The following is a 21,076-nucleotide window of genomic DNA, read 5'->3' as shown; positions in this document are numbered from 1 at the left end:
CTCCTGGCAAACGGGTCGTGTCAGTCGTGTTCGTGTCGTTTTCGTGTAACACCTGTTATCTTAACGGGTCGTGTCGTGTCACACCTGTTATCTTAACGGGTCCTTAACAGGTCGGGTCACTTTACCCAACGAGTAAAGTGACCCGACCCGTTATGACCCGTTAAGAAATTTTTTTTTTTCCTTAAATTTGCACATACCACACATTGTCACATAAATAATACTTCAAAACATTAAAACACATTTGTCGTTTAAGGACTACATCTACACTCGAAAATAAGAGCCTCATAAAAAATACATCCATACACTACTAATCTATTACAAATATTAAATGTGCAAGGATATGACAAATGAAACCGTTTTTGTTTTCAAGGTTGTGAAGCCTTTCTCAAAAGTTTAAACCTTGCCAATGAAACTCAAAACTTAATGAAAGTGACCCACTAGAGTGTTTATTCGTACTTTCATTAAGTATAACATAAGATTTTATGGTATCCACTAGTGTAAATATTTTAAATTGAAGATCGAATTCATTCATTGTATTCATATAGGGTCAATGAGTGTAGTTGTAAAAAATTATCAAAATCGGAGTTAAAATAACCGTTAAATTGTGATTTTTCGTTTATAACCGTCGAAAAGTTTTGTCCCGTTACTTAATCTTTAAAAGTTTGTTTTTTGCAATTTTTTGGCGTACAAACAAGTATGACGGTTAGATCGTTGAAACTAGTTTCATAGAATGCGTATCTCATCAAAACAATAGATTCACTAACACTTAAGAGTTTATTCTTACTTTCATTAAGTATAACATAAGATTTTGTGGTATCCACTAATGTAAATATTTTAAATTGAATATCGAATTCATTCATTGTATTCATATAGGGTCAAGGAGTGTAGCTGTAAAAAATCATCAACATCGGAGTTAAAATAACCGTTAAATCGTGATTTTTCGTTTATAACCGTCGAAAAGTTTTGTCTCTTTACTTGATATCTGAATGTTTGTTTTTTGCAATGTTTGGCATATGCAATCTCGAAGTATATACAAACATGTCTGACGGTTGGATCGTCGAAACTAGTTTCGTAGAATGCGTATCCCATCAAAACAATAGATTCACTAACACTTAAAGATTTTATTCATACTTTCATCAAGTATAACATAGGATTTTGTGGTATCCACTAGTATAAATATTTTAAATTGAAAATCGAATTCATTTGCTGTATTTATATAGGATCAAGGAGTCTAGCTGTAAAAAATCATCAAAATTGGAGTTAAAATAACCGTTAAATCGTGATTTTTCGTTTATAACCGTCAAAAAGTTTTGTCCCGTTACTTGATCTCTGAATGTTTGTTTTTTACAATTTTTGGCATATGCGATCTCGAAGCATATACAAACAAGTTTGACGGTTGGATTGTTGAAATTAGTTTCGTAAAATGCGTATCTCATCAAAACAATATATTCACTAACACTTAAAGAGTTTATTAATATTTTTATTAAGTATAACATAAGATTTTGTGGTATCCACTAGTGTAAATATTTTAAATTGAAGATCGAATTCATTCATTGTATTCATATAGGGTCAAGGAGTGTAGCTGTAAAAAAATTATCAAAATCAGTGTTAAAATAACCGTTAAATCGTGATTTTTCGTTTTTAACCGTCGAAAAGTTTTGTCGCTTTACTTGATCTCTGAATGTTTATTTTTTGCAATTTTTGGCATATACAATCTCGAAGTATATACAAACATGTTTGACGGTTGGATCGTCGAAACTAGTTTCGTAAAATGCGTATCCCATCAAAACAATAGATTCACTAACATTTAAAGATTTTATTCATACTTTCATCAAGTATAACATAAGATTTTGTGGTATCCACTAGTGTAAATATTTTAAATTGAAGATCGAATTCATTCATTGTATTCATATAGGGTCAAGGAGTGTAGCTGTAAAAAATTATCAAAATCGGAGTTAAAATAACTGTTAAATCGTGATTTTTCGTTTATAAGCATCGAAACGTTTTGTCTCGTTACTTGATCTCTGAATGTTTTTTTTTTGCAATTTTTGGCATATACAATCTCGAAGTATATACAAACATGTTTGACGGTTGGATCGTCGAAATTAGTTTGGTAGAATATGTATCCCATCAAAACAATAGATTCACTAACATTTAAAGATTTTATTCATACTTTCATCAAGTATAACATAAGATTTTGTGGTATCCACTAGTGTAAATATTTTAAATTGAAGATCGAATTCATTCATTGTATTTATATAGGGTCAAGGAGTATAGCTGTAAAAAATCATCAAAATCAGAGTTAAAATAACCGTTAAATCGTGATTTTTCGTTTATAACCATCGAAAAGTTTTGTCCCGTTACATGATCTCTGAATGTTTGTTTTTTGGAATTTTTGGCATATGCGATCTCAAAGCACATACAAACAAGTTTGACGGTTGGATCGTCGAAACTAGTTTCGTAGAATGTGTATCCCATCAAAACAATAGATTCACTAACATTTAAAGATTTTATTTATACTTTCATCAAGTATAACATAAGATTTTGTGGTATCCAGTAGTGTAAATATTTTAAATTGAAGATCGAATTCATTCATTGTATTTATATAGGGTCAAGGAGTGTAGCTGTAAAAAAATCATCAAAATCGGAGTTAAAATAACCGTTAAATCGTGATTTTTTGTTTATAACCGTCGAAAAGTTTTGTCCCGTTACTTGATCTCTGAATGTTTGTTTTTTGCAATTTTTGGCATATGCGATCTCAAAGCATATACAAACAAGTTTGACGGTTGGATTGTTGAAACTAGTTTCCCAAAATGCGTATCTCATCAAAACAATATATTCACTAACACTTAAGAGTTTATTAATATTTTCATTACGTATAACATAAGATTTTGTGGTATCCACTTGTGTAAATATTTTAAATTGAAGATCAAATTCATTCATTGTATTTATATAGGGTCAAGGAGTGTAGCTGTATTAAATCATCAAAATCGGAGTTAAAATAACCGTTAAATCGTGATTTTTCATTTATAACCGTCGAAAAGTTTTGTCCCGTTACTTGATCCCTGAATGTTTGTTTTTTTCAATTTTTGGCATATGCGATCTCGAAGCATATACAAACAAGTTTGACGGTTGGATCATTGAAACTAGTTTCTCAAAATGCATATCTCATCAAAACAATATATTCACTAACACTTAAGAGTTTATTAATATTTTCATTAAGTATAACATAAGATTTTGTGGTATCCACTAGTGTAAATATTTTAAATTGAAGATCGAATTCATTCATTGTATTCATATAGGGTCAAGGAGTATAGCTGTAAAAATTTATCAAAATCGGAGTTAAAATAACCGTTAAATCGTGATTTTTTGTTTATAACCGTCAAAAAGTTTTGTCCTGTTACTCTATTTCTGAATGTTTATTTTTTGCAATTTTTGGAGTATGCAATCTCGAAGTATATACAAACATGTTTGACGGTTGGATCGTTGAAACTAGTTTCGTAGAATACGTATCTCATCAAAACAATAGATTCACTAACACTTAAGAGTTTATTCATAATTTCATCAAGTATAACATAAGATTTTGTGGTATCCACTAGTGTAAATATTTTAAATTGAAGATCGAATTCATTCATTGTATTCATATAGGGTCAAGGAGTGTAAATGTAAAAGATCATCAAAATCAGAATTAAAATAACCGTTAAATCGTGATTTTTCGTTTATAACTGTCGAAATTTTTTGTCCCGTTACATGATTTCCGAATGTTTGTTTTTAGCAATTTTTGGCGTATGCGATCTCGAAGCATATACAAACAAGTTTGACGGTTGGATCGTTGAAACTAGTTTCGTAAAATGCGTATCTCATCAAAACAATAAATTCACTAACACTTAAAAGTTTATTCATATTTTCATTAAATATAACATAAAATTTTGTGGTATCCACTAGTGTAAATATTTTAAATTGAAGATCAAATTTATTCATTGTATTCATATAGGGTCAATGAGTGTAGCTGTAAAAAATTATCAAAATTGGAGTTAAAATAACCGTTAAATCGTGATTTTTCGTTTATAACCGTCGAAAGGTTTTGTCTCGTTACTTGATCTCTGAATGTTTGTTTTTTGCAATTTTTGGCGTATGTGATCTCGAAGTATATGATAGGAGCATATTTATGCGACTTAGTTGGCTTGTTCTTGTGCATTTATGTCGTGTTTCCTTAGTTATTTTAATGTTTAAAGTCATTTTCGTGTGTTTTCAGACTCTAAGTACAAAGTATGCAAGAAGATGCATTTTGGAGGCCTTTGGAGCATGTTTCGGGCTTGGAATGGATAGCAAATGCATGGGCCAAGTGGATGGACGAATTTGAGAACTAAATAGGCCAAGAATATGAAGAATTATGGTCCAAAAGATGAAGAAAACAGCCCAAAAATCTGTCACCCCAACTTGCATTCCTTGCCATGCAAACCACATAGAATTCCCTTTGGATTCCATGCCATGCTTGATCACTCTTGTCCCCTACATAATTTCTAATTTCATGCTTCAATTCATTTAATTATTACACTCAATTGCTTGATACCTCTTGTTCCCTTCACTCATTAGATTTTAGACAACATTTACATCCATTACATGCACCAATTGATGCTCCATCATTCACATTTGGAATCCCATGCCTTGTGTACCACATGTTGCTGCACCTTTGACCCATTTATTGACACATTTTCACCTCCCTTTCCATCTCTATGCAATGTACACAATCATTCATGCTCCCTAGCTTCAAGACCACTCAATTTTACCCTTCACACTTTGCATCATCACTTCATTTTCACCCTTGGACCATTGCACACCACACACACAAATTACCATGCATTTCATCCTTAACCTAACCTGATTTTCTAAGGTTTTTGGGGCCTATAAATACATGTTTACACCCCTTGGCCAAAGGACAATCCCCCATATTCATCATTTTATCACAAAAATTCGTCCATACACACCCTAGGAAGCAAAACACCCCAAAAACACCATTCTAGTGCCTAGAAAACATAACAGCCACTCCACCTTCTTCCACCATCTTTGCCTAGTTCTCTACCACTCCCCAACCATCAAACACTCTTCCACTCTCACCCTAAACCCTTCCACAAAATTCCCCATCCATTCTACACCATAAATCCACCCAAAAATCTGTCCACAAGCTTCATGCCGCAAGCAAGGGAAATGAGGAATCTTGGATGCACTTGCTACCAAGTTTGAGCATTTTAGGTGTTTTCTTTCCTTTGATTTTAATGTCTAATTTTATGTATCTTTGCTTTGTGAGTATGAGGAACTAAACCCCTCTTAGTTAGGGGGTGATTCGAAACTATGTTCATGCTTGCAATATGATTTGATTACATCCAGTTGTGATTCATAAGTTGTGAATTCAATTTACTTATCCGTTCGTATAGAAACTGATTTGTGTATGTTGGTTGAGAGTGCACGCTTAATTTTCATGCATGAATTTGACGCTAGAATATAAGGGAGTTTCACCTAATCGTTATGAACTTATATTCACAAGTAGTGAAGGTTGCTAGTCACAATCACGTTAAGTAAATTCTTGGCATAAGTTTCATGCAAATCATAGTAACGAGTGCCTCGTCAATGCTTATGTTTTTCATAGAACTTAATGATTCTTGCTTGTATCTCTATTATGCAATTCATGTAGGGAACTTGTAGGGAATGTTTTGGGTTGTCGTATGCGATCATCCAACCTAATAACTTGTGGAAAAACTGAGGGTTAATTAGTGCAATTCACGGTTAATTTGGGGCGTTGAGTATTCATAGTTTATCGAAAAGCAACTGGAAATCGTTTTGTATGCAAGTGTGACATGTGTGGAGAAGAACCTCCTAGCTAGCCTTCCATCCATAAGTTTCATTCAAATTCATTTACAATCTGATTTGTTTTAAAAAGTTTGTTTTGTTTTCAAATTCATTAAAACCAAAATCCCCCTTTTACTTTATTGTTTCAAAGTGTTTAATTTCTGTTTTGGTTGTGTTTTAGAGTGTTTTAATTCACCCAAATTTGTCTAAGAATTTGTTTACTTTGTTCTTGTCTTAATTTAATTATTTTCGTCCAAAATCAACCCCAACTTATTTCTTTGAGTGATATTAATTAGAACTTGTCTTAGATTTTGTTTTTAAGTGTTTTAGTTCATTAGAAAACCAAAATTCGTCCAAGTTTGTGTGAGAGTCCCAAAACTGCCCAGATTGTGTTTTTAAGGTAGTTTTGAGTGTTTAGGGGCTGTTTTGAGTCTTTTGGTTTGTTTTAGTGTTTTAAAGTATAGTTTTGCATTCTTTGAGTCTAGTTAGTGTTTTAAACTTTGTTTTCACGTTTTCAAGTCAGTTTCCAAGTGATTTAGCAATCCCTCCTAATCCCCGGCCTAGAACGATCCCTACTTACATACTTTACTACAATTGATAAAAAGAGGGTTTAATTTGTGTGTTTAGTTATTTTACGCATCAAATTTTGGCGCCGTTGCCGGGGATTAGCAACTTTGCTAATCCCCCGTTGTTTCTTTTTCATGTCTTTTGTTTTACTTTTGATATTTGATTTAGTTTTCTTTCTTTGATTTTAGGTACTAGAGAAGTAAGACATGGATTTTGCTAGCATTCAAACTCAATTGGCAAATCTTACTTCTCAATTGTCACAGTATGCCGAAAGGACCACAATGCAAAGTGTCCCTACATTTGGTGCGTCTTATAGGCAAGGATATCAAGCCAATCAATGCCCACAAAGAGATTGGAGTGATCATTCAAACTCTATGTGGTGGGAAGCTCAACAAGTTCAACATGAAGGATATTGGCAGCCATATGAGGAGTTCTATTCAGGACCTATGCAGCCACCACAACCTCATATACAATATGCCCAATCAAACTCAGACTCGTCAATAGATTACAATCAAATTCTTAATGAATTAAACTCTAGGGTGCAGGGCTCACAACAAGAAGAATAAATGCCACCATCGGAGGAGTTCTATCACTGGCCATATCAACCGTCACAGTCACCACAACAATCTGCCCAATTCAATTCAGGTACGTCTTTGGATGATGATATGTTTAATAAGTTACTCACCTCTTTGAACCAGAAAGTAGAAAATCAAAACAAAGAGATACAAAATCAAGCCAAGAAGACGGGCGAATTGGAAAAGCAATTTGGGCAAATTATGGAGTTCACAGCACAAATTCAAGAGCAAAGTGAATTCTCCAACTCAACTGTTGAGAATTTGAAGGAAGATTTTGAAATCCATGATGCTATCACTTTGGGAAGTGCTATGGAGGTTGGAGGTGAACCGAAGACATCCAAACCAAGCCAAAACATGGATGAACAGCTGCTGCTTTTAGAGGAGGAGAGTAACAAGACCACGGCAATGGAAGAACCACCATTGCCGCAGCCCCATATGCCATCTATGCCGTCCACTACAACCAAGGTAAGCCTAAATTCAATTTGTCTTGACCCCGTTTCACCAAATGTCCTTATTCCTTGTAGGATCATGCAATCCAAGGAAGAAGAAGGTGAGAAAGGCATCTTCGAAACCTTTCCAAAGAATCAAGAGCAAGAAGCGGATGGGGAATGTCTAGAATTCATCAAAGAAGATACACTTGAGACGAAAATTCCCAAAGAAGTTGGATTTTATGACACGGGACAAGTCATAACTCTCAAAACACCAAATCTAGCCAAGTCCCATATCCCTGCAACCTTCAAAGATGTGGTGTTCGTAATTGAGTTTGTGTTGGAGCAAGCAAGTAAGTCATCTTCTCCAACTTCGATTTTAGTATATACTAACTTGTTGATTTTGATGATTCAGGCACCTACACTAGAATTTAAACCATTGCCGGATCATGTCAAGTATCACCGTCCATTCAAGGATCAATTCCATGCCGTGGGCTCCAGTGGGGAATAATTGTGTTCATCGTCCGGCTGGAAGACGTTAAAGCAAGCGCTTTAAGGGAGGCAACCCATTTATTCTGCTTGATTATCAATTTTATTACTTGTTTAATTATTTTTTGTTGTGATTTTCTATTTTGAAACATTAACAAATATGCAAAGGATTTTAACATTAAACTTTGTGGAAATGAACAGCAAACTGGGAAATAAAAAAAACATAGCATAATACAAGGGGGAGCCTTCACAAAGGCTGCTTGGGAGAGGTCGCAGTAGTCGGCGGAGTTGCAGTAGTCGGCGGAGTCTCAGCAGTCGGTGGGGCCACGGAAGGAGGAGGTATCGGAGGTTGATCAGTTGGAGCTTCACTACGCGGTGCCGCCCCAGAAGACGAAGGCAGATGCGGTTGGAACAAACCCACAAACCTCCGGTGATCAAGTAAAATTTGACCATCAGTTTCCTGCAGCTGGTCAATTTTCCTCTTCATGTTTGTGACATAACTGTGTGCAAGCTTATGCAATTGTTTATTTTCATGCTTGAGTCCTCTAATCTCCTCTTTGAGACTCTGTATTTCAGCCACCAACGATTCAACGTGACGGGTTCGAGCAAATAGGCGTTGGGCCATGTTGGACACAGAACCCGCACACTGCACGCTAAGAGCCAGAGACTCCTTAACCGCCAATTCATCAAACCGTCTAGCGAGCAATCTGTTATCTCTGGGGGTGACAAGGTTCCGGGCCACCACTGCAGCGGTCATGTCATTTTTCATCACCGAATCCCCAACGGTGAGATGACCAGTAGGGGATATGAGGGACGGGCGCCATATGTTGTCTGGAGAGGGATGAGCTGCTCTTTCACTAAGGTTCAAGTCAAAACGACGGTCGGAAGGGCCAGACATTTTTCAGAGGTGTTAAAGAAAGAGGAGATCGGACAAGTCAAGATCGTAGAAGTGCAAAACGAGAGTTTTTACAGGCAGAAATTCAAGAGTGCTTTGAACGTCCTACATACCTCTATAAAAATCAGCACGCGATGGGATTTCAGAGATCGAAGAAGCGCTCCTCAGAAATCGAAGAAGCGTCCTCTCGCAAATCGAAGAGTCGAGGCTCATTTCTCAAAAGTCGGATTCTTTTCTCAAAAGAGGCGTTTCATTTCTCAAAAAATGGGCTTGCTCAGAAACCACGAGCCGAACCCCGGATTTCAAAAGATCAATTTGTCCAGACGTGTCGTCACTCGTCACATGCAACTTGCAGCTTTGCGAAAATTACGGGCAGCTTTGTCAGAAAGCGCGTAATTTGTACTATTCATCCATCCACCGGCTGCCGACAATGAGTGAGAGAATATTTTCGGTTGTGAAGAAAAGCCCTATAAGTATCTACCTTCGCCTTCCACAGCAAAGACACACCCTCTCAGCACTTCTTCATCTCTCTGAAATGGCTTTCCAACAAACCCTCTCGAGTCACTCAGTGTTCCTTATTCCCTGGGATACCCCTGCAAACAACCCATCCAGAGCACAAGTATTTCATATCATAAAGGTTGAGAGCACGAGTATCTCATATCATGCTTTCTCCCTGTCCTTTCTCCAGCCAGCACCTGCTCTCGAGTACTCATCATCTTATGTTTCCGCTTCGTCTCTCACGCATAAGGGAAGTGAAGATGATACCTCGAAGCATGTGGAGACAACATGCTGATTCATCCTCAACTAGGGACAAGGAGAAAGAGAGCAAGAGGTGGGGGCATTTAGAAAGATTGAAGAAAGAAACAGACCAACACCTTTGCCTCGTGCCTGCCCACCGTGCAGAAGAAACAAGCAGAGAAGAATGCAGACTGCACTCTGATATTCCCCGCTCAGAATTCCAAACCAGTTCAAGATAAAAGCTGTGGAAAGTCAACAAGATCAACTATCTCCAAAACCAGATTTGCGTTCTTAAACTCTACTCTGTCTGGTTTTTACTTTGCCATATTTGTCATGTTTATTTGTCGTTTGTTATTTGCTTGTTTTTGGTGTGAGTATATGCTTGAAACATTGAGGACAATATTTGATTTAAGTGTGGGGGGGGTAACTAGTGTTTTGCATAAAATTCGTAAAAAATTATCACCCATTACTTCTAGTGTTGTTCCTTACTGTTTTAAGTATTTTTTTAAGCTGTTTTGGAGTATTTCAGTGTGTTTTGACATAAATATCCGAAAATTCATAAAAATTTGAAAAATTGTTTTTGAAAATCCCAAAAAGAGTTGTTTTTGTGTGCTTATTTGTGTCTTAGGGTACCTTCCAACACAATGATGAGGATTCAGTTTGTAATTGCATGACCGTTAAAGAGAGTTATAAACATGGATGAAAGTTTGATTTACTCTTTATTTATGCGTGATTGTGGTTATAACTTATGAAATCACATGTAATCATAAAAAAAAAATTAGTTTTTTTTGTAACATGCTTGAAGGAAAGAACTCAAACTAACGCTACAACCTTGTGAGACTTGAGCCTAAATGTTTATTTGGAGAGTTAAAATCTGTGCATTATTGTTTTCTAAAGTCGTTGCATGATCTCATTATTCTGTGCTTGGTTATTACTTAGAAGGCGTTTCATCATTTAGTTCCAAATGCTAGAACTCATGCCTATTTCATTCAAAGCATGCTATTGATTTGCATAACACATATTCAAGATGAAGTTGTGTAGTTACCACCACCAAAGCCAAACTGCCATGTATCCCATATCGTTATATGTTTAAGTTAACCCCATTGAGCCTTGATAGCCTACATTCTTTGTTAAACCACATTATCCTTACCTAGCCTAGTTTAGGACCATCCATACCCTTGTTCTTGAAGCATAGTAAAACATGATTCAAATTGAATTTCTTTTGATTAATGTATGGCAGAAAACAAGTGTGGGGGAAGTGTGAGTTATTATGCTTGTTGAAAAGAAAAGAAGAGTTGAGAAAAAAAAAAAAAGAGTTTTAAAGTGCTGCTTGTTGAAGAAAGGGTCCAAAACATTGAATTTGGCCCTAATTATTGCTTGAATTTTCCCTTCGTGTCTAAAAGCTGATTTCTGCAATCTAAGTGAATTCTAAGTTTCAATTTCATTACTTTACTTGCTATTGCTTTAAGAACGATTATTATCCTTATCCTTCATTTGTTAGCCATCACCCCAAGCCCCGTTACAACCCTTAACTTCATCTTGAGTGTCATGCGTTTCAATATGTGGAGTTTGAATTTGGTATGAGCATATGGTGTCACTGGTTCTCGCATCTAAGTAGTAGCATTCCATTCATGAGATCATATCTAAACATGCTTATTAACTCCAGAAATTGCTTTCTTTGTGATACATATATGTGAGCGTTCGTTTTCATATCTACATCAATCTTCTCACATATAACTAGTATAGGGTGTGTAGTTAGAAAATCTGAGTGAAAATTGAGTGCATATCTTGTAAGGAATTGAGTGATTTCTCTAAGGCATGTTACTACATCAAAAACATTATTTTAATCGATTAATTGTGAACAAGTAAGTGGTGACTATGATTAAGTACGTGCTTAAGTGTGAAGATGACTCAAATCTGTGGGGATAATAATTTTTAACATGTCATGTGCATTGGAAATCCCTGAGGCAAATGTTGGAAGGTTTAGGTTGTGTTTTATTTACTTTGTTTCGTTTTATCTCTTTGTTTTGCTCGAGGACTAGCAAAAGCTAAGTGTGGGGGAATTTGATAGGAGCATATTTATGCGACTTAGTTGGCTTGTTCTTGTGCATTTATGTCGTGTTTCCTTAGTTATTTTAATGTTTAAAGTCATTTTCGTGTGTTTTCAGACTCTAAGTACAAAGTATGCAAGAAGATGCATTTTGGAGGCCTTTGGAGCATGTTTCGGGCTTGGAATGGATAGCAAATGCATGGGCCAAGTGGATGGACGAATTTGAGAACTAAAGAGGCCAAGAATATGAAGAATTATGGTCCAAAAGATGAAGAAAACAGCCCAAAAATCTGTCACCCCAACTTGCATTCCTTGCCATGCAAACCACATAGAATTCCCTTTGGATTCCATGCCATGCTTGATCACTCTTGTCCCCTACATAATTTCTAATTTCATGCTTCAATTCATTTAATTATTACACTCAATTGCTTGATACCTCTTGTTCCCTTCACTCATTAGATTTTAGACAACATTTACATCCATTACATGCACCAATTGATGCTCCATCATTCACATTTGGAATCCCATGCCTTGTGTACCACATGTTGCTGCACCTTTGACCCATTTATTGACACATTTTCACCTCCCTTTCCATCTCTATGCAATGTACACAATCATTCATGCTCCCTAGCTTCAAGACCACTCCATTTTACCCTTCACACTTTGCATCATCACTTCATTTTCACCCTTGGACCATTGCACACCACACACACAAATTACCATGCATTTCATCCTTAACCTAACCTGATTTTCTAAGGTTTTTGGGGCCTATAAATACATGTTTACACCCCTTGGCCAAAGGACAATCCCCCATATTCATCATTTTATCACAAAAATTCGTCCATACACACCCTAGGAAGCAAAACACCCCAAAAACACCATTCTAGTGCCTAGAAAACATAACAGCCACTCCACCTTCTTCCACCCTCTTTGCCTAGTTCTCTACCACTCCCCAACCATCAAACACTCTTCCACTCTCACCCTAAACCCTTTCACAAAATTCCCCATCCATTCTACACCATAAATCCACCCAAAAATCTGTCCACAAGCTTCATGCCGCAAGCAAGGGAAAGGAGGAATCTTGGATGCACTTGCTACCAAGTTGGAGCATTTTAGGTGTTTTCTTTCCTTTGATTTTAATGTCTAATTTTATGTATCTTTGCTTTGTGAGTATGAGGAACTAAACCCCTCTTAGTTAGGGGGTGATTCGAAACTATGTTCATGCTTGCAATATGATTTGATTACATCCAATTGTGATTCATAAGTTGTGAATTCAATTTACTTATCCGTTCGTATAAAAACTGATTTGTGTATGTTGGTTGAGAGTGCACGCTTAATTTTCATGCATGAATTTGACGCTAGAATATAAGGGAGTTTCACCTAATCGTTATGAACTTATATTCACAAGTAGTGAAGGTTGCTAGTCACAATCACGTTAAGTAAATTCTTGGCATAAGTTTCATGCAAATCATAGTAACGAGTGCCTCGTCAATGCTTATGTTTTTCATAGAACTTAATGATTCTTGCTTGTATCTCTATTATGCAATTCATGTAGGGAACTTGTAGGGAATGTTTTGGGTTGTCGTATGCGATCATCCAACCTAATAACTTGTGGAAAAACTGAGGGTTAATTAGTGCAATTCACGGTTAATTTGGGGCGTTGAGTATTCATAGTTTATCGAAAAGCAACTGGAAATCATTTTGTATGCAAGTGTGACATGTGTGGAGAAGAACCTCCTAGCTAGCCTTCCATCCATAAGTTTCATTCAAATTCATTTACAATCTGTTTTGTTTTACAAAGTTTGTTTTGTTTTCAAATTCATTAAAACCAAAATCCCCCTTTTACTTTATTGTTTCAAAGTGTTTAATTTCTGTTTTGGTTGTGTTTTAGAGTGTTTTAATTCACCCAAATTTGTCTAAGAATTTGTTTACTTTGTTCTTGTCTTAATTTAATTATTTTCGTCCAAAATCAACCCCAACTTATTTCTTTGAGTGATATTAATTAGAACTTGTCTTAGATTTTGTTTTTAAGTGTTTTAGTTCATTAGAAAACCAAAATTCGTCCAAGTTTGTGTGAGAGTCCCAAAACTGCCCAGATTGTGTTTTTAAGGTAGTTTTGAGTGTTTAGGGGCTGTTTTGAGTCTTTTGGTTTGTTTTAGTGTTTTAAAGTATAGTTTTGCATTCTTTGAGTCTAGTTAGTGTTTTAAACTTTGTTTTCACGTTTTCAAGTCAGTTTCCAAGTGATTTAGCAATCCCTCCTAATCCCCGGCCTAGAACGATCCCTACTTACATACTTTACTACAATTGATAAAAAGAGGGTTTAATTTGTGTGTTTAGTTATTTTACACATCAGTATATACAAACGTGTTTGACGGTTGGATCGTTGAAACTAGTTTCGTAGAATGCGTATTCCATCAAAACAATAGATTCACTAACACTTAAGAGTTTATTCATACTTTCATCAAGTATAACATAAGATTTTGTGGTATCCACTAGTGTAAATATTTTAAATTGAAGATCAAATTCATTCATTGTATTCATATAGGGTCAAGGAGTGTAGCTGTAAAAAATCATCAAAATCGGAGTTAAAATAACCGTTAAATCGTGATTTTTCGTTTATAACCGTCGAAAAGTTTTGTCTCGTTACTTGATCTGTGAATGTTTGTTTTTTGTAATTTTTTGCTGATTCGATCTCGAAGCATATACAAACAAGTTTGACGGTTGAATAATTGAAATTAGTTTCGTATCCCATGAAGTTCAATGGTGTGTGTGTGTGTGTATTTATTTATTTATTAAGTAGATTTAAATCTATTTATTTTGTATGTATAATTATTATAGTTTTTAGGGGTATAAAATTTAATTTAAAATTTAATATATATATATATATATATATATAACTATTATAGTTAATATTTTGGGGGTATAATTATTATAGTATATATAATTATTATAATTATTATAGTTAATTTAATATATATATATATATATATAATTATAGTTTTTAGGCGTATAAAATTGTTAAATTAATATATATAGTAATTATAGTATTTTTTTAGGGTTATAAAATCATTAAATTAATATTCTGCTTATCGTGTATCGTGTTACCCACGTGTATACCCGAAACAACCCGTTATCTTAACAGGTGCTTATCGGGTTACCCGATAACGACCCGTTTCGTTATCGTGTCAACCCGAACACCTGTTAATTTCGTGTCGTGTCGTGTCGGGTTATCGGGTCGTGTCAGGAATTGCTAGGCCTAATAATGCATGAATTTGGGAAGCAGAAATGTTCAACAAGTTTAAGGACGATGATGGCAAATTTAAGGAGTCACTTGTCAATAATGTCATCGGACTATTAAGCTTGTACGAAGCAACACAGCTAAGGGTACACGGTGAGGATATACTAGAAGAGGCATTAACCTTCACCACCACTCATTTGAAGTCGGTAGAAAATCGTTTGAGCTCCCCGCTTTCGGAACTCGTAACTCATGCATTGTACCAGCCATTTTGGAAGGGCAACCCAAGGCTAGAAGCAAGGCGTTACTTGTCCATTTACCAGGAAGACGATTCACATAATGAAACTCTCTTTAACTTTTGCAAAGTTGGATTTCAATCTCTTGCAGCAAGTCCATCAGAAAGAACTAAGTGAAATTTCAAGGTTACACAAAACCAATTAACTACACTTAAATTTAAAGAATCTGACTACTTAGTTCTACTAGCTATTTAAACAAATTGTTGTCCACTTAATTAACTGATGCAGGTGGTCGAAGGACTTGGATTTTGTAAGCAAACTACCTTTTGCAAGAGACAGAATTGTTGAGAGCTACCTTTGGGGGTTAGGGTGCTACTTTGAACCTCAATATGACTTTGCTCGGATGACACTAAGCAAAGTAATTGGCCTTATTGTGGGTATTGATGACATCTATGATGTCTATGGCACATTTGAAGAACTAGAGCTCTTTACCGAAGCTGTTGAGAGGTTTGGAATTTAGCTCAATCTCCAATTTTAATTCCCTTTTTACATCATCATTCGCTAATAATCACTTACAAATGATGACACATATCACTTGACTCAAGCGCTAAAATAGGGAAATTTCAATGGAAATATTCATATTTGTAACATCCCACATCGACCAACGGAGAGAGGATGATGTGTCTTATATGTACATGTCCACTTCCATATAGCACAAAGCCTTTTGGGAACTCACTGACTTCGGATTCCATCAGAACTCCGAAATTAAGCGAGTTCAGGTAAAAGCAATCCTAGGATGGGTGACCCACTAGGAAATTCTCGTCTGATTTCCCATAAATAAAACCGTGAGAGCGTGGTCGGGGCCTAAAGCGGACAATATCATATTACGACGGATCTGGTCTGGGATGTGACAATATTGGTAACAGCTCATAATTAGAAAGGATGAAAGTTGTGAAAAAAAAAGAAGAAATTTTTTACAAAATTGTTATTATTACTCTAAAAATCTCATTTTACACTCCTTACATTGTATTTATTTTTTGTAAATATAGAAAGTTTAGAGTGAAAAATGAGAAGTGTCAATAATAATTTTTTTTTAAATGTGACTTTAGAATATGTTCATTAATTTGTACTCATATCTATTATTTGGAAAAAAAAATTCAAAGAACTTTTGGTTTGATTGGACTGGTTAATGAACAAGAAATAAAACGCACCATGATTTTATATATATTTATAATGGTTTTCTACAATAATTTATATTTATAAATTGAATATTACTGTAAAACTAACTTTAAAAGTGACCACTTTATACTACGGTGTAGTGATATTCCTCTTCATTTGTAAATGAGAGGTCTTAAGTTCATTTCTTACCAAAGGTGAATTTGAATCATATTATTGCTAGCTCATTGTGATGCTAAGTCTACCCTTACCCCTTAGTGTAGATAATATCATTTGTTAAAAAAAATATTAAAAAAAAAAACTTGGGTCAGGAGAGAGGGAACGGGTCAAGTGTATGAGAATTATATATATAAACCCTATGATCCTTTGCTTATTTATTTAAACTACATATTAATAGAACTTTGGTTGTTAATCAAAACTTTAGGAAGTTATAATTTTAACACTTTAATTAAAACTAAATAGAAATAAAATTATGGGCAATTTAGTAATTATAAGAACAAATTTAAAAATAAAAAAAAACGACATTCTTTACATTAAGGGGAGGGGGTGAGCTTAGCCTCACAACGGTTAGCAATAATGTGGCTCAAATATATCTTTGGCGATAATCAAACTTAAGACCTCTAACTTACAAGTAACGAGGAATATCATTAAACCGTAGTACTAAGTGACAAAATTTGTTTTTTTTTTTAAAGCATCAACCACATATAATTTTAACGTCTAATTTTAAAAAATAAAAAATAAACCTCTCTTCTCTTTCTTCCACTCCCATGTTCTCTTTCACTCTCTTCATCTCTTCTTTTATCTTAAAAACAAAAATAAATCCTAATTATGATAAGTTTTATTATCTTAGCGGTAATACAAAGTCTATGAAAATTTAATTTTTAAATGCTATTATGATTCTACTTTAAGTTTACACAATTACATGATTTAACAAACAGACAAATTACAACAAATATGTCTCCTTGATTAGCCATATATATACAATATTTCGTTGATATATTTTGATATTTTTAAACGGACCTTGGGCCACAAGTGAAGGCACAGTGGTATCCTACGTGAATGCAGAAGTCTTACATTAATTAGTAAATTTAAAAGGATTTTGGAGGAGGCTTTGGTTATTATATATGCTCTTATTTTGAATTTCCGATCACCATCAGGTGGGATATCTCTGCCATGGATCGTCTGCCACAGTACATGAAAGTTTGCTATCAGGCAATGTTGGATTCATACACAGAAATGGAAGAAAAGCTTCGAAATGAGGGGAACTTATATCGCATCCACTATGCTAGAGAAGCAGTAAGTCTCACTAACATTTCCAAGCGGCTAGCTATTATCATATGATAAGTAACGTTAGGAAAATCATCATATTTTTAATTTTTAAACCATTCACATTAGTCAATATCCAACGGGCGAAAAAGGCCCGTGCATGTGAAATTGGGCGAAAATGACCCGTGAATGTGAAATTGGGCGAAAAGGCCTGTGCATGTGAAATTGGGTGAAAAAGGCCCGTGAATGAGAAATTGGACTAGAAAGGCCTGTGGATGTGAGAAATAGATGGGCACAAAGGCCCAGTGTTCTGGAAGAAAAGCTCCTTGTGTGGGCTGTGAGGATGAAAAAAAAAAAAAAAGAAGGAAAAGAAAGTATGATGTGTATTGGCTAGGTATCGTACAATCTTTTCCAGCCAACTAGTCACTGATGAAGATAAATGAAATTAGTGGTTTGACAATTATAAGTATAGCTAGGAATTTTAAAAATAATATGGCCACGGTAATTTGGTTGGAAACTTTAATTTTTATGGAAGATATGGTGATTTTTCGAATGGAAAGTGTTGATGCACAAAATCAGCGAGGACTTTGGTACAACAGAAAGTGTTAAGTTTGTGACCTTCGCTAGATTGCTTCGGTCACTAGTGTGGATAAGTAAGTAAATAGATGGGGACAGGGAAGCAAACACAAGATGTACGTGGTTCACCCAGATTGGTTACATTCACGGAGTACAGGAGTTCTCATTAATTGTGAAGGGTTTACACAAGTACATAGGTTCAAGCTCTCCTTTAGTGAGTACTAGTGAATGATTTAGTACAAATGACATTCGAAAATATTGTGAGAATGATCTCTATTTATAGAAGAGAGTTTCTAGTTTCAGTCTGACATTGACACGTGTCGTGTTGTGATTGGCTTCTGATGTTGACACGTGTCGCGCTATGATTGGCTTCTGATGTCGACACGTGTCGCACTGTGATTGGCCTCTTGGTTGGAGGGAAACTCTTCTGGGTCCTTGACGGTATAACGTTGACCGGTGCTCAGTAGTTTCGATATTAGTCAAGTATGGTACAAACAGTGCTCCCCTAAGTTCCCGAGTGAGGGAAGCCCCTCGGTTAGGGACTTCCAAGATCCAAGCCATTGAGTAATCACGAAACTTTTAAGTACCGAAGTGTGGTATCATTTTCACTTGCCTTATCTGTCTCATATGTAGTGTGGCATCTTCTCTGGAAGTACTTTTCCTCCATCCAGGGGTGGTATCTTTAATCGATGAAGATGCACAAGGTAATGTATCAATTTCACTTGAAGCTTACTTGTAGTTTCGGGCTTGGTCAAGCGCGATACAAACCCTATAATAGGAGTCCCCCAAGTCACCAAGCTAGGAGATTTGCCGAAGGAGGTAACAGACAAGGTAAGCAATCAGACTTCCAAGCAAGCAACTTGGATCGAAGGTTCGACTTCGGCTTCCGGTTGATTGTTCTCCTTCTCCTTGTGTCGTAAATAGCACCAAGGATAAGAAAAAGCAAATGAAGAAGAGATGATATGAGGTACTTTTACTTTTGAAGAAGTAACTTTCCACCGGCTTATTATTGAACTAGGCTGGAGGGTTTTCTAGTTTCCTCTAGAGTATAAGGCCGACTCAAGAATTTGAAGGTCAAAACAAGTCCATCAAATCTAGAGTACGTTCGACCCTAATGATATGGGATACTTTTGTTGTTGACAAAGTAGTGGATGTATTGGCACGTGTTCTGTTACGCTTGTCTCCACATGCTTCCTTGTATCCTTCTCACTTGCCCTATTTGTTCCTCAGGCAGATGTTGTATCTTCTCTGGAAGCATAAGATGTTGAAGATGAGTACTCGAGAGCAATGCCAGGTAAGTAATCAGGCAAGAGGTTCCAGGCAGTCAGTTCCTGATTAGAAGCTTGATTCCAAGTGCTGACTGATTGCTCTCTTTCTCCTTGTCTTGCAGGTAAGAACAAGGCCAATGGAAAAGACAGGGAAAAAGCATGATATGGGATACTCTTCCTTTTAACCCTGATGATATAAGATACTCTTGCTCTGGTGTGGCTTTTTTGCAGAGGTATTATCGGGAGGAAAAGAAGATGAGTATTTCGAGAGACTCTGCTGAGAGTGCCCTCTCGGATGTGAAGAAAAGTTGAGCATTTTTTTTTATTTGCAGGTTTGCTTGGTTGTGGAGGATGGAGGTCGACATATATAGGAGTCTCCCTAACAACCAGTAGTAGTGCTATTCCTTTACCCTTCTTGGTCGTAGCAATGTAGTAGGAGCTGCAAGCTTCACGTGTTTTAACTTTGTCAGAGCACTTTGAAAAAGTGGTATGTGGTATCTGGAAAGCTGATGTTGTGCGTGAAGATTGCAGACAAGCTTTATCCAAGGAAATCTAGCTCTCGAAGTTCGGAAAGCGATGCCTCTTCGATTTTCGAACAAGCAATCCTATCGGGGATATGGCTCTGGAGATTCCGAGAGCGGTGCCTCTTCGATTTTTGAAAAAGCAATCCTGTTGGAAGTCTGGCTCTTGAGATTCGGAAAGCGGTGCCTCTTCGATTTTTAAGAAAGTAATCATGTTGGGAGTCTGGCTCTCGAGATTCGGAGGGTGGTGCCTCTTCGATTTTTGAGCAAGTAATAATGTTATTTCTTTACCTTTCTTGGTCATAGCAATGTAGTGGAAGCTGCAAGCTTCACATGTTTTAACTTTGTCAGAGCGCCTTGAAAAAATGGTATGTGGTATCTGGAAAGCTGATGTTGCGTGTGAAGATTGCAGACAAGCTTTATCCAAGGAAATCTAGCTCTCGAAGTTCGGAGAGTGGAGCCTCTTCGATTTTCGAACAAGCAATCTTGTCGAGGATCTGGCTCTCGAGATTCAGAGAACGGTGCCTCTTCGATTTTTGAGAAAGCAATCCTATTGGGAGTCTGACTCTTGAAATTCGGAGAGCAGTGTCTCTTCGATTTTTTAGAAAGTAATTATGTTGGGAGTCTGGCTCTCGAGATTTGGAGAGTGGTTCCTCTTCAATTTTTTAGCAAGCAATCTTGTTAGGAGTGTTTTCTCGAATGTGAGTAAAAGTTGGGCATTTTTTTCAGTCTGCCTTGCCACGGAGCACGGAGGTTGACACACATTAGGACTTTCTTGTTATCAAACAGTGGTGCTGTTCCTTTACCCTTGTGGGTAATAGTAGGGTAGCTGGACCTTCAAAATTTATGTGTCTAAACTTTGTCAGAGATCTTTGGCAAAGTTATTTGTGGTACCCGATGAGTTGATGTTGCGTGTGGAAAGTGGTGCCTTTTCGAAATTCGGAGAGTGGTGCCTTTTCGATTTTTGAACCAATGGCGTTATTGCCCTTTCTTTTATAAGGGCACCAATTGTGTGCAAGGAGTATATTCAGAGAGTTATTGCTTGTAGGAAGTTTCCCCTTACTTTAGAGATTTATTACACCTCATTTCTCCTTCATCATTTTTGAGAATGTCTGGCCCATCTGATCGTCGTTTTGACTTGAACTTTGGTGAAGAGGCAGCCATGCCTTCTCAAGACAACATATGGCGCCCATCCTTCTTATCGTCTAC

General features: G+C 36.2%; 1 pseudogene; it reads left to right on the top strand.

Annotated features, from left to right (window-relative positions):
- LOC126617120 ((-)-germacrene D synthase-like) overlaps positions 1-17,876 on the top strand; it is a 29,339-nt pseudogene extending 11,463 nt beyond the window's left edge.
- The last annotated feature ends 3,200 nt before the right edge of the window (positions 17,877-21,076 follow it).

The sequence above is a fragment of the Malus sylvestris genome, chromosome 3 (assembly GCF_916048215.2).
Source record: "Malus sylvestris chromosome 3, drMalSylv7.2, whole genome shotgun sequence".
NCBI classification, from domain to species: domain Eukaryota; kingdom Viridiplantae; phylum Streptophyta; class Magnoliopsida; order Rosales; family Rosaceae; genus Malus; species Malus sylvestris.
This window is presented reverse-complemented; position numbering and strand designations above follow the sequence as displayed.